This window comes from Monodelphis domestica, chromosome 7 (assembly GCF_027887165.1).
Source record: "Monodelphis domestica isolate mMonDom1 chromosome 7, mMonDom1.pri, whole genome shotgun sequence".
Classification (NCBI taxonomy): Eukaryota; Metazoa; Chordata; class Mammalia; order Didelphimorphia; family Didelphidae; genus Monodelphis; species Monodelphis domestica.
Genome location: NC_077233.1, coordinates 254183237 through 254199064, shown reverse-complemented (window position 1 = coordinate 254199064; position 15828 = coordinate 254183237).

Sequence of the window (15828 nt, the reverse complement as noted above, 5' to 3'; positions counted from 1 at the left end):
ATTAACTTTTAAAAAATCACTTGATTAACATTCTAAGATCATTCCATATTCCATATTGTAATTATTGTTCTGACAAAGTGTATAAAAGTGCTATACAAGATAAATAATTTCATCATAGGTGGCTTAATTTTCTCATTAACCTGTGAGTCTACGCTTACAGACAATCAAAGAAATTTACTTATTACTTTTAATAAAAAGAAATACTTCATCAGAAATTCTTTTTTTTAAATTTTAAACATTATTTTATTTGGTCATTTCCAAACATTATTCCCTGGAAACAAAAATCATTTTCTTTTCCTCCCCGCACCCCTCCCACCACCTTTCTCGCTCCCATAGCCGACGCATGATTCCACTGGTTATCACATGTGTTCTTGACTAGAACCCATTTCCCTGTTGTTGGTATTTGCATTAGAGTGTTCATTTAGAGTCTCTCCTCAGTCATATCCCCTCCACCCTGTAGTCAAGTAGTTGCTTTTCATCGGTGTTTTTACTCCCACAGTTTATCCTCTGCTTGTGGATAGTATTTTTTAGATCCCTGTAGATTGTTCAGGGACATTGCATTGCCACTAATGGAGAAGTCCATCACCTTCGATTGTACCACAATTTATCAGTCTCTGTGTACAATGTTTTCCTGGTTCTGCTCATTTTGCTTTGCATCACTTCCTGAAGGTTGTTCCAGTCTCCATGGAATTCCTCTACTTTATTATTCCTTTTAGCAGAATAGTATTCCATCACCAACATATACCACAATTTGTTCAGCCATTCCCCAATTGATGGGCATCCCCTCGTTTTCCAATTTTTGGCCACCACAAAGAGTGTAGCTTTGAATATTCTTGTACAAGTCTTTTTTCCTTATTATCTCTTTGGGGTACAAACCCAGCAGTGCTATAGCTGGATCAAAGGGCAGACAGTCTTTTATTGTCCTTTGGGCATAGTTCCAAATTGCCCTCCAGAATGGTTGGATCAATTCACAACTCCACCAGCAGTGAATTAATGTCCCTACTTTGCCACATCCCCTCCAGTATTCATTACTTTCCTTTCCTGTCATGTTAGCCTATCTCCTAGGTGTGAGGTGATACCTCAGAGTTGTTTTGATTTGCTTCTCTCTGATTATAAGAGATGTAGAGCACTTTTTCATGTGCTTATTAATAGTTTTGATTTCTTTGGCTGAGAACTGCCTGTTCATGTCCCTTGCCCATTTATCAATTGGAAAATGGATTGATTTTTTGTACAATTGATTTAGTTCTTTGTAAATTTGAGTAATTACACCTTTGTCAGAGGTTTTTATGAAGATTGTTTCCCTATTTGTTGCTACCCTTCTGATTTTGGTTACATTGGTTTTGTTTGTACAAAACCTTTTTAATTTGATGTATTCCAGATTATTTATTTTGCATTTTGTAACTCTTTCTCAGTCTTGCTTGGTTTTGAAGTCTTTCCCTTCCGAAAGGTCTGACATGTATGCTATTCTGTGTTCGCCTAATTTTCTTATAGTTTCCTTCTTTATGTTCAAGTCATTCACCCATTTTGAATTTATCTTGGTGTAGGGTGTGAGGTGTTGATCTAAACCTAATCTTTCACACACTGTCCCCCAATTTTCCCAGCAGTTTTTATGAAATAGTGGATTTTTTTCCCAAAAGCTGGGATCTTTGGGGTTGTCATATACTGTCTTGCTGAGGTCGCTTGCCCCCAGTCTATTCCACTGATCCTCCTTTCTGTCTCTTAGCCAGTACCAAATTGTTTTGATGAATGCTGTTTTATAATATAGTCTGAGATCTTGGACTGCAAAGCCCCCTTCCTTTGTATTTTTTTTTTCATTATTTCCCTGGATATCCTTGATCTTTTGTTCTTCCAAATGAACTTTGTTATGGTTTTTTCTAAATCAGTGAAAAAATTTTTGGAAGTTCCATGGGTATGGCACTAAAAAGATAGATGAGTTTGGGTAGTATGGTCATTTTTATTATATTGGCTCTTCCTACCCTTGAGCAGTTAATGTTCTTCCAATTGCTCAAGTCTAGTTTTAGTTGTGTGGTGAGTGTTTTGTAGTTGTGTTCATATAGTTCCTGTGTTTGTCTTGGGAGATAGATTCCTAAGTATTTTATTTTGTCTAAGGTAATTTTGAATGGGATTTCTCTTTCTAGTTCTTGCTGCTGAGCTGTATTGGAATTATATAGAAATGCTGATGACTTATGTGGGTTTATTTTGTATCCTGCAACTTTGCTAAAGTTGTTGATTATTTCAATTAGCTTTTTGGTTGAATCTCTAGGATTCTTTAAGTAGGCCATCATGTCTTCACAAAGAGCGATAACTTGGTCTCCTCCCTGCCTATTTTAATGCCTTCACTTTCTTTTTCTTCTCTAATTGCTATGGCTAGTGTTTCTAATACAATGTCAAATAATAGAGGTGATAATGGCCATCCTTGTTTCACTCCTGATCTTATTGGGAATGGATTTAGTTTATCCCCATTGCAGATGATATTAGCTGATGGTTTTAGATATATAGTGTTTATTATTTTTAGGAACGACCCTTCTATTCCTATGCTTTCTAGTGTTTTTAATAGGAATGGGTGTTGTATTTTATCAAAGGCTTTTTCTGCATCTTATTGAGATAATCATGTGGTTCTTGTTGGTTTCCTTGTTGATATGGTCAATTATGTGGATGGTTTTCCTAATATTGAACCAGCCCTGCATCCCTGGTATAAATCCTACTTGATCATGGTGGATGACCCTTCTGATCACTTGCTGGAGTCTTTTTACTAGTATCCTGTTTAAGTTTTTTGCATCTATAATCATTAGGGAGATTGGTCTATAATTTTCATTCTCTGTTTTTGACCTGCCTGGTTTTGGAATTAGTACCATGTTTGTGTCATAAAAGGAGTTTGGTAGAACTCCCTCTTTGCTTATTATGTCAAATATTTTGTATAGTATTGGGATTAACTGTTCTCTGAATGTTTGATAGAATTCACTGGTGAATCTGTCAGGCCCTGGGGAATTTTTCTTTGGAGGTTCTTTGGTGGCCTGTTGGATTTCTTTTTCTGATATGGGATTATTTAAGAAATCTATTTCTTCTTCTGTTAGTCTAGTCAATTTATATTTTTGTAGACATTCATCCATATCACCTAGATTGGTATATTTATTGCCATATAGTTGGGCAGAGTAATTTTTAATGATTGCCTTAATTTCATTTTCGTTGGAGGTGAGATCCCCCTTTTAATCCTTAATGCTGATAATTTGCATTTCTTCTTTCCTTTTTTAAATTAGATTGACCAGTACTTTGTCTATTTTGTCTGTTTTTTCAAAGAACCAGCTTCTAGTCTTGTTTATTAGCTCAATAGTTCTGTCACTTTCGATTTTATTAATTTCTCCCTTAATTTTTAGGATCTCTAGTTTGGTTTTCTTCTGGGGGGTTTTAATTTGTTCTCAAGTTTTTTGATTTGCATTTCCAATTGGTTGATCTTTGCTCTCCCTAGTTTGTTAATATATGCACTCAGGGATATGAATTTTCCTCTAAGTACTGCATTGACTGCATCCCATAAGGTTTGAATGGATGTCTCACCATTGTCATTTTCCTCAATGAAATTATTAATTGTTTCTATGATTTCTTCTCTAACTATCCAATTTTGGAGTATCATATTATTTAATTTCCAATTAATTTTTGATTTGGCTCTCCACGTACCCTTATCTATCAATATTTTTATTGCCTTGTATTCTGAAAAGGCTGCATTTATTATTTCTTCTTTTCTGCATTTGAATGCCATGTTTCTGTGACCTAGTGTATGATCTATTTTTGTGAATGTGCCATGTGGTGCTGAAAAGAAAGTGTATTCCCTTTTGTCCCTATTTATTTCTCTCCATATGGCTATTAACTCTAATTTTTTCTAAGATTTCATTGAACTCTTTTACCTCTTTCTTGTTCATTTTTTGGTTTGATTTATCTAAATTTGATAGTGGTTGGTTCAAGTTGTTAGATTTTAAATGGTTGAGGTCTTAAACTGTAGTGATAAGATAGTGGAAGATATAAATTGTGATAGATATAAGAGATTGTGAGTAAATTTGACCACAGAAAATATGTTTCACTACAATGTCTTGGTTTTTAAATCAAAAATAAGGTGGTCACCAGGGAAATAGTCCCAATTATTCAATTACTCAAATCAACTGGGTTTATAGAGATTTTAATTAATACAAATGTAGAATTAAAGAAAGTGAGAAAGAGAGAAAAAGGAAATAAGTATGAAGGGCCTTAAGCCAACATGGCCTAGACCTGAATCTTAAGAGAGAGTGATCAGTCAGTCAGTATTTTAATACTCACCACAAGGTCTGTCTGAGCAAGGATTCTAGTGACACCAGGCCAGCTCCATCTCAGCTGACTTCACCAGAGAGAGTTCCAAAGGGCCTCTCTCCAGAGCCTCCAGAGGGACAGAGTCCCCTCAGAGGAGCTCCAGGGAGATCTCCTTAGAGATTGTCCTCCAAGAACTTCCCTTCTCCAGAGGCTCTCTCAAGAGATTCTTTTCAAGTGATCCTCATCAGAGATCCTCCAAAAGGCCCCTTCCAAAAGGATTCTCTCAAGAGATTCTGCTTTTTCTTATATAGGGGTTTTTCTCCTATGTCACCTCCCCTAAGTCCTTACATCTCCCAATCACTGTAGAGGTTTTCCAAAGGACTGCCCATCTGAATTCCTGCTAATTCAACAAATCTCCTCAGTAAATCTGAACCAGAAAAAATGCTGCTCTGTCAACTAATCTCCTCAGTAAATCTGAATCAGTGAAAACAAAGCTGAGTAAACTAATCTCATTAAGAGAAAACTTGCCCGACCCTTTTAGGTACCTAGCATCTCATTGTATCAATTCTAAAAAACAGGCATGGCTCAAAGAACTCCTTGCCTTATTATGAGCATGGGTCCAAGTACTTTCTTTGTTTAGCAAGGAATTTTCTCCCTTAAAGCAGTCTTAAGTACGGGTGGAGTAGAGGTCCTTCCCATAGCAAGGATTTTTCTCATCAAATGGGGAATGTTCCCAGTCCAATGGGGAAATTTATAACATTCATAAGTCTGAGAAATTTCAAGGTTTACAAAGTCTTTCACTAATATGGTTTTACTGTCTATTTCCTTCTTCAATTCTCCTAGTTTCTCTATTAAAAATTTGGATGCTATACCATTTGGTGCATACATGTTGTTTAGTGATATTTCATTATTTTCTAAAGTCCCTTTTAACAAAATATATTTACCTTCCCTATCCCTTTTGATCAGGTCTATTTTTGCTTTGACCTTGTCAGATATCATGATTGCAACTCCTGTCTTCTTTCTATCAGTTGAGGCCCAACTTGTGAGTATCAACCTGCCTCATATGTGTTTCTTGAAGACAACAGATGGTAGGGTTTTGGGTTCTAATCCAATCTGCTATTTGTCTACGTTTTATGGGTGAATTCATCCCATTCATGTTCAAAGTTATGATTGTCACTTGTGGATTCGCTGGCATTTTGATATCTTCCCCTAGTTCTGACCTTTCTTCTTTAGCTATATCCTTTTGAACCAGTGATTTACTTTAGGTCAGTCCCCCGAGTCCTGTCCCCTCCCTTGATATGCATCCCTTTCTAGCCCCTCCCTTTTTATGCTCCCTTCCCCTCCCTTCTCACCTTCCCTTCCTTTTTATACTTCCTCCCCCACCCCCTCCTTAATTTTCCTTTCTTTCTTGCCTTGTTGGATAAGATAGAATTCAGGATCCCACTGGATTTAGATGTTCTTCCCTCTCAGATTTGATTTCACTGAGAGTAAGGTTTAAGTAATTCCACTCCATGCTCTCTTCCTCTCCTTCTCATATGAGAGTTCTTCCCCTCCCCTTCCCATGTGTATCTTTATATGGGAAAGATTATTCTATTAAGTCCCCCCCGTTTCTTTAAGTAAATCTTAGTACTATCGACGATTCCCCCCCTTTTTCCTTTCTTTGCCCCCACTTTCCCCAAGTCTTCTTAATTCCCCAATCTTTCCCTATGTATGTTGTCATTTTATTATTAGCTCATCCTTCCCATGAGTAGTCAATGGTTTTCCAAATGTTTTGATCTAGTTTTAATTGTGTGGAGAGTGTTTTGTAGTTGCGTTCATATAGTTCCTGTGTTTGTCTTGGCAGATAGATTCCTAAGTATTTTATATATTGTCTAGGGTGATTTTAAATGGAATTTCTCTTTCTAATTCTTGCTACTGAGATGTGTTGGAGATATATAGAAATGCTGTTGACTTATGTGGGTTTATTTTGTATCCTGTAACTTTGCTAAAGTTGTTGATTATTTTGACCAATGTAAAAGAGAGAATCTGCAATGCATGTAAAGGACATCATCTGTCAATCAAAAGGTAATATTCCATTTGGAATATCCCAGGAAAAATAGTTGGAGCCAAGCCAGCAGTTGAACTAGGAGATCTACTTCTGACCTAAGTTGAGAGAGACCTCTCTTGGCTTCTGAGAGAAGAGTGAAGGAAAAGTTTTGCATGGGTGAAGGTGGTGGCTGAACCTGAAGAACTAATTGTATATCTGAGATTTGAGTTTGAAGAAAAAGACAGAAGAAAACAACTGTCCTCATAGCTTTCTGACTGTCTCTGATAGTGATTGATTGCCATACTCCCAGTACCCTCATAACTCTTAGGGAAATCCCCCTCCGTCTTATCTCATTCTCTATCCTTGTCCTGCCTTCCCCAATAAGCCTCCTTTCTTGATAAAAGAGAAAAAAGATTATCTTCTCTAAACTTGATAGTTCACCTTGAGTTACTTAGAAGTTGGCTGACTAAGAAAGGGGAGGGAAAGGGAGCCAGGAAGGAGAAGGTGGAAACTGGACCAGATTTTTGGTTGATTCTCTTGGATTCTTTAAGTAGACCATCATATCATCTGCAAAGAATGATAGCTTGTTTTCCTCATTGCCTATTTTAATACCTTCAATTTCTTATTCTTCTCTAATCGCTACAGCTAGTGTTTATAGTACAATGTTAAATAATAGAGGTGATAATGGGCATCCTTGTTTCACTTCTGATCTTATTGGGACGTCTTCTGGTTTATCCTCATTGCAGATGATGTTTGATGATGGTTTTGGATACATACTGTTGGGTATTTTTAGGGAAGGCCCTTCTATTCCTATACTTTCTAGTGTTTTCAATGGGAATGGGTGTTGTGTTTTGTCAAAGGTTTTTTCTGCATCTATTGAGATAATCTTGTGATTTTTGTCAATTTGCTTGTTAATATGGTCAATTATGAGGATGGTTTTCCTAATTTGGAGCCATCCTTGCATTCCTGGTATGAATCCTGCCTGGCCATAGGGAATAACCTTTGTGATGACTTGCTGGAGTCTTTTTGCTTCTATCTTATTTAAGATTTTTGCATCTATATTAATTAAGGAGTTTGGTCAATAGTTTTCTTTCTCTGTTTTGACCTGCCTGGCTTTGGAATCAGTACAATATTTCTTTTATAAAATGAATTTTTTAGAACTCTTCCTTGGCTTATTCTGTCAAATAGTTTGTATAATCTTGGGATTAGTTGTTCTTTGAATGTTTGATAGAATTCATTTGAGAATCCATCCGGACCTGGGGATTTTTTCTTAGGGATTTCTTTGATGGCTTGTTTAATTGCTTTTTCTGTTATGGGGTTGTTCAGGTAATCTATTTCTTCCTCTGTTAGTCTAGGCAATTTATATTTTTGTAAATATTCATCCATATCACCTAGATTGCCATATTTGTTGCCATATAATTGGGCATAATAGTATTTAAAGATCCTTAATTTCCTCTTCATTAGTTGTGAGGTCTCCCTTTTCATCTTGGATACTGTCAATTTGTTTTTTTTTTCTTCTTTCCTTTTTAAAATAAGATTGATCAGTACTTTGTCTATTTTATTTGTTTTTTCAAAGTACCAGCTTCTAGTCTTATTTATTAAATGGATACTTATTTGACTTTCAATTTTATTAATTTCTCCTTTGATTTTTAAGGATCTCTAATTTAGTCTTCATCTGAGGATTTTTAATATGTTCACTTTCTAGTTTTTTAATTTGCTTGACCAATTCATTGAATTCTGCCCTCTACAGCTTGTTAATATATGAACTCAAGGATATAAATTTCTCCTTGAGTACTGCCTTGGCTGAATCCCATAGGTTTTGAAAGAATGTCTCATCATTGTCATTTTCTTCAATGAAATGATTGTTTCTATGATTTATTCTTCAACTAACCAGTCTTGGAGAATTGTATTGTTTAATTTCTATATAATTTTGATTTACCTCTCCATGTACCCTTACTAATTTGTATTTTCATTGCATTGTGGTCTGAGAAGGTTGAATTTATTTTTCTTCTCTTTTGTACTTGTTTGCAATGTTTTTTATGCTCTAGCATATGGTCAATTTTTGTGAATGTACTATGTGCTGCTGAAAAGACAGTGTATTCCTTTTTGTCCCTATTTATTTTTCTCCTCATATCTACTAACTATTTTTTCTAAGATTTCATTCACTTCTCTTACCTATTTCTTATTATTTATTATTTTCTTTTTTTGGTTTGATTTATCTAGTTTGGATAGAGGATGGTTCAGGTCTCCAACTAGTATAGTTTTTCAATCTATTTTATCCTTGATTTTCACTAGTTTCTGCTTTAGAAATTTGTATGCCATGCCATTAGTTGCATACATGTTGAGTACTGATATTTCTTCATTGTCTATACTGCCTTTTATCAGGATATAATTACCTTCCCTATCTCTTTTAATTAGATTTATTTTGATTCTGGCTTTGTCAGATATCATGATTGGGACACCCACCTTCTTTTGATCAGTAGATAACCAATAGATTTGGCTCTGTCCTCCTACTTTCACCCTATGCGTATCTACCTTTCTCATGTGTGTTTCTTGTAGACAGCATATGATAGGGTTTTGAATTCTAATCCACTGTGGTATTTGCTTGCATTATATAGGTGAATTCATTCAATTCACTTTCAGAGTTATGATTCCCAGTTGTGTATTTACCAGCATTTTGATTTCTTCTCCTAGTCCTGCCTTTTCTTCTTTCACTATTTCCTTTTACAGCAATGTTTGTTTTTAATCAGTCCCCCTAGTTCCCACCCTTATTTTACTTCCCTTTCTCCCCCCTCTTTTTATTCCCCCCTTTATTTTCCCTGTAATCTTTTTAAAATTACCCCCACCCTCTCCCTCCCTTGTACTGCTTCTCTCCCTACCAGTCCATTTATTACCCTTCTACTTCCTTATAGGGGACAAATGTATTCTCTGCCCCAATGGACTGGGTTGTTCTTCCCTCTTTGGGTCAATTTCAATGCATATAAGACTTGAGTATTTCCTATTTCCAACCTCTTTCCCCATGCAGTATATTGATGTCCTCCTCCCTCCCACCATGAGCTTCTTTGTGACATATAAATTTATCCCCTTTTGTTTCTTTTCCCATTTCTATTAGTATTCACATCTTTTTTTAGCTCTAGTTATATATATATATATATATATATATATATGTACCACATGTATATGTATTTATGCATACATATATCTATATACATATTTATGTCTTGGCATTTCATCCTATATAGTTTGTCATTATTCCCTCAAAGTGTAATTTTTCTAGCTGCCCAGGTGATAATAACAATTTTTTCTTACAGGGATACATATCATTTTAACTCATTGGGTCTCTTAAAAAAAGTTTTTGTTTGTTTGTTTTGTTTTTCTTTCTTCCCTCTTTTTAAATTTCTTTTTGATGATTCTTTTGAGTTCTGTGCTTGGGCATCAAATTTTCTGTTCAGGTCTGGTCTTTTATTTACAAATGCTTGGAATTCTTTTATTTTGTTGAATGACCAAGTTGATTCTTGGTTGTAGACCTATTTTCCTTGATTTCCATAATATCATATTCCATGCCTTTTGGTCCTTCAGTGTAGATGCAACCAGACTGTGTTATCCTCACTGTGGTTCCATGTCATCTGAATGACTTCTTCTTAGCAGCTTGTAATATATTTTCCTTGGTCTGATAGTTCTTGAATTTGGCTATACCATTCCTGGGTGTGGTCAGTTGGGGATTAAGTACAGGAAGTGATCTGTGGATTATTTTAATCTCTTCTTTTCCCTCTTCTTCTAGAATATTGGGGTATTTTTTTGGATAATTTCCTGTAGTATGACGTCCAGGGTTTTTTTTTTGTTTTTTTTTTTTTTGTCATGGTCTTTTGGTAGACCAATTATTCTTATGCTGGTTCTCCTGGAACAATTTTCTAAATCTTCTGTTTTGTGAATGAGATGCTTCATATTTTCCTCAGTTTTTTCATTCTTTTGATTTTGTTTTATAGTGTCCTGCTGCCTTGTGACATCATGTATTTCTAATTGTATTCTAGTTCTTAATGTCTGTATTTCATCCCTGGCTTTTTAGTCATCCTTCTTCTTCTGATCAGATTTTCTTTGGAGGTTATCTTTCATTCTCTTTACTTCATCTCTCATCTCCTTTGACTCATTTTTATCCTCTTTACCTCTTCTTTCATCTCCTTTGCCTCATCTTTAGTCTTCTTTGTCTCATCTTTTCATCTCCTTTGCCTCATTTTCAAGCTGGTTGATTTTGGCTTTCAAGACACTATTTTCTGTTTCCAGATGACTTATCTTAGTTTTTAAATTCTTTTCCCAATTATCTTCAGCCTCTCTTAATTGTGTTTTGAATTGTATTTTGAGTTCTTACAAAGCCTGTATCCAATTTACTGGATTTTCTGTTTTATTGCTTGATGTTCCTCCTTCTACTCTGTTCCATTTGCTCTTTCTTCATTGCCAATATAGAAGCTGTTGATTGTAATTTCTTTTTTCTTTTTCCATTGGTTGCTCATATTTACCCTTCCTTCACTCCCTGCTGTTGTCTGTGCTCTTGATTCTATAATTTTTTTTTTGGTTTTTGGGTTTTCTGTCAGTCTCCCCTCTTGGAGCTTTGTCAGGATATCTTTCAGTATAGTCTGTGTGAGAGGGGTGTTGTAACTTGAGCTTCCATGACCTCTGAAGACTTTTGATGGGATTCAGTCCAGCTGAGTTGGGCTGGATATGCCCTGAAGCCAAAATCTCCTGGATGGCTGGAGCAATATGGAGGGTCTCTGTCACTGTGACTAGGCTTCCCTCTCTGCTTTCCCTCTCCAGCTCCTTCCCCACAGCCTATTTTTGATGCTCTGAGCCTGGAACATCCCTGCCCACAAGATATTCCCTCCAGATCAGACCCTTTACCCGTCCAGAGGTTCCTGCTGCTGCTGGAGGCTTAGCGCTCTAGGTGGGGTAGGGGTCCTGGGATCTTCCTTCTTCCTTCACCTTAAATCTGAGTGTTCTTGAATTCCAGCTTTTGGGGGCTTACCTTTTGAATTAATTCCAGCAGGCAGGTTCCTTGGCTTTGTCTTTTTGTTAGATTTGATTTTCAGTCCCCTAGGAGCATTTAGTTTATAATTGGTAAGGAATGGTTTTCAGAGGTCTGAACTTTTGCTGCCTCTATGCTGCCATCTTGACTCTACCTCCTGAACAGAAAGATTTTAAAAAATAAACCTGATCAGTTTTATACAAACTGATGCAGAGTCAAGTAAGCAGATGCAGGAGAATATTATACACAATAATAGCAATGAACAACTATGAAGGAATTAGGTGTTTTCAGCAATATAATGAACCAAAATAATCCTAAGAGACTCATCATGAAAAATTCCATCATGTTCTAGAGATAGAACTGATGGAGTTTGAATTCAGACAAATCATGCTTTTTCACTTTCTTTTTAAAACTTTTTTAGTTTCCCTTTAGAAAAGGATTGATATGGAAAAAAATGTTTTACAAGATTGCATATGTATAATTTCTATCAGGATACTTTTCATTTCAGTGTGATAGGATGTGAGAAGTTAATGCTCAAAAATTTTTAAGAAGAAAGTAATAAAAATTGTTTTCATGTATTATTGGTGGAAAATCACATTCTAAAAATTCTTATAAAAAGAAAGAGGAGACAGTAGAGGATGAAATGGTAGATAGTGTTATGAAAGTAATGAACATAAACTTTGATCAACTTTGGGAGATAGTAGAGGGAAGAATAGGGTGTTATGGTAAACAGAGTCATAAAAAGTCAGACATGATTGAACAAATAAACACCACCAACAAATTTATATGAAAAATACTAGTTATATAGATTAGAAAAGAAAAAAATCTCATAGAATATGTATAGATAATCAGGAAACCGAAGTCTCACTCTGCAGGTGAAGAACTTTAAAGACCCAACTAAATATCTAGTTGAAATAATAACTTCAGCAAAATTTCAGAAAAGAAAATAGAACTATACATGTCATCAGTACTTCTTCACATTACCAACAAAATGTAGTAAAAAAAGAAGCAAAATTCGAAATTAATAGTTGCCTTTAGAATAAAACACTTTAGAGTCAACATGCCAAAACACATACAAGAACTATATAAATACAATCACAAAACAGACTCATCAATAAAGACAGATCTAAACAATTGAGTAAATATTCGTTGTTCTGAGAAGTCTGAGCTGAAAAATTAACTAAATTAGTTTACTTGTTCAGTGCCATGCCAATCAAAATATTAAAGAATTACTTTAAAAGCATAGAAAAATAGTTACAAAATTCATGTGGGAAAAAATGGTCAAGATATAAAGGAAATCAATAAAAACAAAAATGACCAAAATGGGTGTAAAGTTACCAAATCTCAAACTATACTACAAAATAGAAATCATTAAACCAATCTGGTATTGGAAAGGAAATAGGAAGCTTTATCAATGGAGTAGACAAGGCACAGCATATTCAGGCAGAGTAATCTAGTATTGATAAACATAGGGATTCCAGTTTTGGGGCAGTTATTTGGGTAAAAATTGCTGAGAAAATTGGAAAGCAGTTTTTCAGAAACTAAAGCTTAGCTCAAAATCTCATATCTCATTCCAAGATAAATTTAAAAAGATAAAATACCAAAATAAATTAATTGTGATATAAGAGATGATATCACAAACAAATTAGGGAAACACAGAAAAAAATTAACTGTAAAAGTATGGAAAGGTAAAGTGTTTGTGATAAAACAAAAGATAGAGAGGATCATGAGAATTTACAATAGATCAACTTGATTACATATAATTTAACACCTTTTGGACAAACTATACCAATTCAGCCAAAAGTATAAAGAAAACTGGAAACTTGGTGAAAATTTTACAAGAAGTTTCTCTGACAAAAGTCTCCTTTATCAAATATATTTGGAACTGATTCAAGTGTACAAAAATAACCATTCACCAATTAATAAAAGACCAAAGGATATAAATAGGCAGCTTTCAGCAGAAATTTGAGTTATTGACATTGATCTCAAAAGTGCGCAAATCACTAAAAAATAGTGAAATGCAAATGAAAACAACTCTGATGTACTGTCTCATAACCATAAGATTGGTTAAGGTAACAGAAAAGGAAAATAAGAAATTTTAGAGGGAATGCCAAAAATAGCTATACTAATGAACTGCTTAGTGAAGCTGTGAATTCCTGTGAACAAAGGACTATAAAACTGCATTCATACTTTGACCTAACAATACTTCTGTTATGGCTGCAACCCAAAGAGATCAAAGAAGGAAATGGACCAATATATGCAAAAATTTTATAGCAGCTCCCTTTGCATTGGCAAATAATAGGAAATGGAAGTGATCCTTATCAATTGTAAGAAATGGAGAAAGTCAAAGCTTTTTATCCAATCAGTAATGAGAACCAACTGAAAAAACTGCCAACCTGAAAAAGATAAGAAAACCCAGCATCAAGAATAAATGAAGAGAAAAACAAATTGATAAATTGGTGAATTAATTAATAAAATAAACAGTTCATTACCCACTTTAGGTGAATCAAGAATATCTTAGATTGTACTGCTTAAATAAAAAAGAGATTTGAGGAATAATAGCAAGAAAGTGGAGAGAAGGAAGAAAAGGGAAAGATTCCAGAATTGTTTCTTGTAGTTCAGATATTAGAATTCATTTTGCTATGATATAGTTTCATGTCTTTAAGGAACAGTAGTAATTCTTATACAAGTTCCATTGGCTCTTTTTGATATGTCTTTTGTCAGGATACATTGATAAAAATTATCTTTTTTAATCTTTCCAATAATGTAATATTCATAGAACTATAGTTTGTTATCCATTAACTATTAAGGGAAAGAAAGGAAAGAATGAAATAAGCTAGGTGGCACACTGGTGGACATGGTTTCAGGTAGACTCATGTTCCTTACTGCCTAACTTCCTAACTGTCCTTAGACACTAACTCTGTGTTCATGGGCAATTAACTTAGCCCTTGTTGCTTCAGTTTCCTTATCTGTAAAATAAGATGGAGAAGGAAATTAAAAATTATTCCAGTATTTTTGCCAAGAAAACACCAAATGGGGTCATCAAAAATCAGACATGATTGAAAATGACTGAACAACAATAATAACAGTAGCAATAGAATAGAAAATACCTATCTATAGGAGAGCTGATAACCATTATTTTAAAGCATTCCTCATGTAGTATGTTAAAACAGCCTGAAAAAGAGTACTCCACTATCTTTGACTACAGAAGTTTTTCAGTATTAATTTGTGCAGTACCAGTGCTCCAACTCATTATCAACAAACCTCACACTAACTTCACTGCTGTGCAGGTGCTCTCAGTGCCTGATTATTGTTAGATATTCTTTCTCAGTAAGGTTATTTCACACTTTGATGAAACAGTGAGAAGAGGTGTAATGCATAATTTCATAGAATTTAAAATGATATAAAGGAACATCCTTTTCTGATCAGTGGTCAGACAATTATTTGCCTGTCTATCCTTATGTGCCAGGCCATCTTATAATCTCATCATTATGCCATTCCAATTGTTAAAGAAAATATAATTCAGTGTGCACTGAACTTAAGGGGATAACAATGCAATTACTGGCACTTGAGGTACATTGGAATAAGGCAAATGGGTGTTCTAGTATTTTTCCACTAACTTCTGGTTGTCTTTCTGAGTGGGTAAAAATTCCACTACAGTGTCATTATTAGGGATAGTTGTTTTTTTTTTTTTTTTTGTACAGGAAAGAAAAATGAATACATGGGATAGGGGGAAAAGGCACTTTGTATAAGGATAAGCCATTGTAATGGATTCCAGCAGCAGATTATGAGACCTAGGCAAATGTGGTCATCATTAAAAAGTCATTAGAGCTGAGAGAAATCTGATTATTTGAAAACTATACTCCTTTCCCCTTACCTTTTACTACTTTTTTTTCATTTATGTACCTCACTCATTTTATAAATGAGAAAACTAAAGTTGTAATAGGGAAAGTAAAAGGACCATAGTCATAGAGTCTGAGAGTAGGTAGTAGGGAATAATACATGAGAAATATGATACAAGAATAAGATTCTAGATGGAAGAATATATACCCAAGAAAGAATACTTGGTGACATTGCTTCTTACTGATGTAATGTATAATTTTGTTTTAGTTTTAATGGGTAACTAGGTATATCTAAAGATTTAAGTGGTATTATGGATAAAGCTACTAATATTAGAAAATTGCAGTCAGAGAGTCTAACTGATTATAATTATTTCTTCCAAATTTATCAGTTGATATTGTTGCAGGGAAGAAACACACAGAGATATATCTCAAGTTAGAGACTGTTGGAAGCTTTGAAATATCTGGGTCTCATAGAAAGGAAGTAAAGTCATTCTAAAGAAACTTTTCTATGACTGGAGATATATTGAGGGTTTAGGAGATGAGGATATTTGATTCCTCATCTTCTTTCCCCACATTTTAAAATGGTGACAAGTTGTTCATATTCCACTATTTTTAATTCAAGACTCATTTAACCTCAAAAATCATCCCTGGATAAAGGAAAGGGTGAT